At 33.5% G+C, this 6,164-nt stretch overlaps 1 pseudogene; it reads left to right on the plus strand.

Annotated features, from left to right (window-relative positions):
* The first annotated feature begins 253 nt into the window (after positions 1-253).
* Positions 254-5,361, plus strand: LOC145575224 (uncharacterized; annotated as a pseudogene).
* The last annotated feature ends 803 nt before the right edge of the window (positions 5,362-6,164 follow it).

Consider the following 6,164-nt stretch of genomic DNA (forward strand, 5'->3'; position numbering starts at 1 on the left):
ACATTCCTCCAATCCTAGTAATCTATCTTATCAATATATTTTCATTAATTAATTACCATAAATATATAAGTTTATCAATTTGTAACTTTGATTAAAATAATTATAGCATGCATTCATCTTTTTGCAGAAGAAACTCATCAATCAATTACTCAGTGTAGAAACTACATTGGATGATAAACTTTATGTGGCGGCTACAAATGGGAATACAGTTGTAATTGATGAATATATAGGTGAGGCAGATCCATTTACAAATATGGATAAATATGTCATTCAAAATAAAAAGCTGAAAGCCCAAACCCCAGATGGAAGTAATATATTTCACATAGCCCTTCGACATCATCAATTTTCCTTCATTGAGAGAGCTCTCAAAATTCCTGTTATCTTTGCCTTAATACATAAGGAGGACTCGAAAGGAGATACGTCTTTACATATTGCTGCTAGGCTTCAACCTTCTGATGATGCATTGAATTTCTTTAAGTCGTGTATTTGTACCTGGATCTCTGAGCGTTCTTATAACCCACCGTGGATGGTGAGAAATTTATCAAGAGGTGATACAATCCTTCATGAAGCAGCACGGGCGGGTAACACTAACGTTATATCATTCTTTTGGGCGTTGCTACATATCAATAACAATGAGGTCACGGATGGCGACGATGCATCTTCATTTTGGGCGTCGATTATGAGTTGCAATGAGTCTGATTGGAATAAATCCGAGTTAAAGGAATTTGAGATTGCCGATGTGAATGATCATGGTGAGACAGTTCTTCATGTGATAGCACGATACGCCACTTACGCAGGTATGTTTTTCTACCACCAGTACGGTTCTTATTACTCGCAACATTTACTAAAAATGAATTCGGGATTTAATTAGTTGTAAATTATCTCAATAAGGAGCATAATTTCCCTTCTAAAAAACAACAATTGATCGAGAGTTTCTATTTTATTTTATATTACAAAATTAATGAATGGTGTGTCTTATAATTATTAGTTATCTGGTATTAATATTAATATTAAGAAATGAAAACATAACTAGTAATGTTAGTTGAAAATGTCTTTACAAGATGTAAACAAAATTTCGAAAATTTGAAGTATTATTGTTAATATGTTTTCAAACTACTTTTACATATTTTGCATTTTTAAATCTTTTTTCACAAAATTATACTAATATTTTTTAAATAACCGATATCTATTATTTGTAATCCATATTTATTTTATTATAACTCTCCATCATTTTATTTTAACTCTTCACTATTATTTTGTAAATGATTATTTTTACATAATCTCACTATTTTGTTAATCGATGTATCAAGTGTTAGTATTTATATATTACAATATTAAAAATCGTTAAGAATTATAATAATCAATTGTTATCCAATATTTATTGTAAGTAGCGTAATTCACTTTTTGCTAAAACAATACAATTGATCGAGATTTAGTAGTTGTATTTATTATAAAGGAGCATCATTTCATTTTTAAAAATAACAAGAGTTCGAGAGTTAGTATATGTACACTACAAGTTTAATAACTTTTGTGCCTTGGAATAACCGATTATCTAAATTAAGAAATAAGATCATACTAGTATTGCAAATAATATTGGATCAATGGTTTGTTGAATATAGTTACTAATCTCATTTTAAGTAGATGAGTAAAGGATAATTAAACGTATATTAGTTATAGATCTTCTTACATGGTAAAAGGATTATAAAATGTAGATTAGTTGCAACTTTGGGGTATTATTGGTGAAAAATTAAAATTTTCAAAATTACAACTAGTATGTAACGGAGGAAGTATAAGTATGTTATTTGAAACTTTTGTTTCACATAACGCTATATTTTTTAGTAACCGATAAAACTTTATGTAATCCAAATGTTATTTATTTTCACCAGCCACAATTTTATTTTAACCCTTCACTAATTCATTTAATCCCTTCACTAGTTTTATTTCCCACTCAAACAGCAATGAAACGTTCGTTATTCTTACTACAAAATCTGAAACTGCATTCCTCACTTGGAATAAGCTATTGGTTTATGTATTTTCTTTTGATCCTCTTAAACTCTTAAAGTCCTTTATTTTCTATTTTCTAAGACCGGCCTTCTCCTAGTTTCTACTCCAAAATTATTTGTGCGTCTTCACGTATTTCTTAAAATAACATTAGTTGAAGTTTGTCTGTCATTATCTACATATTATTTATTTTTTATTCTGATCTTTTTTTAACGAGAAACTGCTAATGATTAATGTATAATGCTGTAGATAAAGATTTTCTAGAGAAACATTGTCAACTGATGATGTCTCTAGTTTACAAGCGCGATAACGAGGGATTCATTCCTATTTTAAGAGCAATACAAAGTGGCCGACTCGGGATGGCTAGGCTTCTTGTTCAACAATTTCCTCCATCTGTTGAGCTTAGAGATGATAAAGGCCAAACAATTCTGCACCACCTAAGGGCTTTGGTAGTAGACCTCGCTGATGATTTGCAAGATATACTACCGGTCTGGAAGGATTTCTTCAAGCTTTCTAAGGTTGATGGTCTTAGAATTGTACAAAATGAGGATGGGAACACACCCTTGCATTTAGCCATTATTGATGCCGACTATACTTAAGCAAAATTTCTCATGGAAGTGTGTCTCCAGTCAAAAAACAAACAGGAATTAAACCTTGTTAACAATGATGGTCAATCAGCGTTTGATTTACTCTCAACACGAGCCCATTTGCCTACCATGGTGCGTAATGCTTCAACTCTATCTCTCTTTATTTATGTGTCTTTGTGTTAAATTGTGTAGTTATGAATTCACTAGCAGCTTTTGTTAAAACTTAAAAAGTATCAAATATAGATGTTAAGAGAAAAAGTTATGCATCCGTTTACAAGCAATTGATGTACCTCAAAAAAATTACAAGCTCAGAATAATAAGTAGCTAGCTTGGAATAAGCAATTGATAAACACTTTTATCTTCTGAAAATTGGGACAATGCTGATAAATTTTCTTTTTTTACTGCTTGTGCATAAGCAACTGCTACCATTGGTAAGCAGAAGCAATGTGAAAGAGAGGGAATCAATGAATAAAATGATAGATGAAGATCTCTACAAAGCAGCTGTAAAAGGAAGTGTTGAAATATTTGTAAAGGCTATGGCTGAAGCTCATACAGTGATTGATGTGGAAAGTGGACAACTTGATGCAGACTACTTTTGCCGTCAAACACCAGGTGGAAATAATATTGTTCACATAGCTCTCAGACATGGAAGTGAAAATGCAGAGCAATTTGTTAAGATTGCAGTAGAACACTTCCCGAGTCTTAGCACACGACCGGATAATAATGGAGACACGCCCCTTCACCTTGCTGTGAAGTGCAAGGGCGGTAAATCAGGGGAATTACTAGTAAATGCATCCAAACATTTTCTAGAAGGTTTGGCTGAAAGACAAAAATCATTTCATGTTGCTCCATGGGCTGTGAAAAATTACAAAGGAAACTTTCCGATTCATGAGGCTTTACAGACGAACAACCTCAATGATGCGTCGTTCATTCTGCTTGATTGTGACGGTGAGGCCGCTACTCGTGTGAATGACTTAGGCGAGACTCCACTCCATTCCTTTGCCAAAAATGGCTTTTATATTAGTAAGTCTCTTTTCCAACATTATGTTTAATCTTATATTTTGTTACGCCTAGACGAGATTTAAACCCTTGGTCTTAAGTCCAAATTATGATTTGAATTTCATTATATTTTTTTTTTTTTTTTTGAAAAAAAGTAAAAAAATTTATTAGTGACCCAAAAACTTTACACATTACAAGGCTACACCCAAGGTAGCCACCCTATACACAAAAAAATACTTGCATCAAATCCCAACAAAAATACACAACATTTGAAAAAAGAAACAGACACAAAACACAACTCCTCCTATGCAGTCAAGCACTTCAGCCATTCCCTGTTCTTTCTACTCGTTTTCCTTGGCATGACATGATTTATTCTCTGATAAACCTCCCACACCAGCTTCTTAACAACCAAGCTTGGGCTCTGCAAGCACATATCCCAGACAGCTTTATTTCTTTGCTGCCATACTGCATAAAGGATCCCTGCATAACAGCTCTGCACCACTTGTCTTCTAAACCTTCCAGCAATGTTTTGTAGCTTCAAGTTGCAATCTTCCAAGGAACTTGGACTGCAATTGATGCCTGTAATCTTATCCACTAATTCACAACATTTTCTGCTGTACTTACACTCAATTTGAGTTTCATAATTGATTTTAGATTCTATCAATATAATGGGTTAAACGTATATATCATGTAGGTGTTGAAAAAGCAAACGCGTTTGTGAAGAGATTAAGTGATAAGAGCAATCGAGCAGCTTATATGCGAGATGATGAAGGCCTAACCCCATTGATGTGCGCAGCTAGGTCTGGTTGTTACCGAGTTTTACGTGCTATACTTGTAGACCATCCTCAATCAGCATACCTCCTAGATTCAACTGGCAAGACTTTTTTGCATCTGTTGCGTTTTAGGGGAGTGTATGACCAGTATTTTGCTACGCAGCTAATCAATTTCCCTGAAGTTGATGCACAAAGATTAGTGCAAGATTATGACGGAAACACACCCCTTCATCACGCCATTTTTACTGAGAACACCACAGCTACACTTTCATTAGCTCTAAAATGTTTATTTGATACGGAACCAGAGGAACTAGCATTATTGGCTAATAGAAGGGGACAAACGATTCTGGATTTAATTGCATTACATGACGTCCCAAACGAGGTATGTGTATTATTAATGTCTACTTGCATGCATGGCTTTATTGTTGGTGTATTATTGTTTGATGTTTGATACTTTTCATTACATGCAACAGATTGTAAAACGATTTCGGAATAAAATCCCGGCGGCAGTGCACTTAACTAGTAGCAAGAAAAATGCAAAAGAGTCTGCTAATGCGCTCTCTGTGGTTGCTTCCTTGTTGGCAACCATAGCTTTTGCAATTGCCTTTCAAATAACTGGTGGATATAATGACGATGATGGTTCTCCTACTCTTCTGAAAAAGCCGGCATTCTTAATTTTCGTTGCATCCAACACAAGTGCAATGTGCTGCTCAATGCTTTGCCTTTTCGTACTACTTTTGGTGATGGTTACTGGCAACATTCAGGATTCTATCAAGATATTAGATATTGCTATGCATCTGCTGCGTGCATCCTTTTACCTTACCTTGCTAACATTCACAATGGGTATGTTTGTGGTTACCGCTGAAAAGAGATTATGGCTGGCTCTATCGGTTTGTGGACTCTGCTTCATTACCTTCCTTCTAACATTGAAGCGCTCAATCCATCTTGTTAACTATGGTCATTGTGTTGTTAAAGCTATCAATAGACGTCAAAGCAAATGAAACTGTATTTTAGGTGATATGTTTCAAGAGGATCGGGTGAATTTTAGTATGCTCCTTAATTAGTGCCTAATTTTTGCGAAATATAAATAGATTGTTGTAAGGATCTAAGACAATGCAAAGAGGATTTAACAAGAAAACCTTAGCTTCCAGGGCCAAATTTAACTGGAAGTAAAACCTCAACCTTAAGGGGTTTTTCATTGAATACCTTTTCACTATAATAGGCCAAATACTTCTTGTTACATCCTATTACAATAAGATATTTTCCACAAGTTCCTGCCTGAACTAACTACCTAGTTCCTACTCGGAACTCACTAAGAACGTAAATATTCCTAACCAATCTGAAACCGAGATTTAGATTCCCAGTAGTACTCCCAAAGCACTACTCATTCGGCCTCACCCTAAAAGCTCACACTTCGCAATATCTTTACTATAATAACGAGAATTCTTACGAACTCTAACATCCAAATACAGGATTAGACTCAAGCCTTTTTTTTTTCTAATTACAAGATCTCATTGAATAACTCTCAATAGATATATATATATATATATATATATATATATATATATATATATATATATATATATATATATATATATATATATATATATATATATATATATATATATATATATATATATATATATATATATATATATATATATATATATATATATATATATATATACTACTAAAGAGATAAAACCAATATGGTTGATAGATGCTCGAGATTTTTCTAGAACTGATTGGACAAACTAAAACCAAATCCTGATAAGAACTTTGACCAGGAAGTCTGACTTAGGTT

The sequence above is a fragment of the Chenopodium album genome, chromosome 13, assembly GCF_948465745.1.
Source record: "Chenopodium album chromosome 13, dcCheAlbu1.1, whole genome shotgun sequence".
NCBI classification, from domain to species: Eukaryota; Viridiplantae; Streptophyta; class Magnoliopsida; order Caryophyllales; family Amaranthaceae; genus Chenopodium; species Chenopodium album.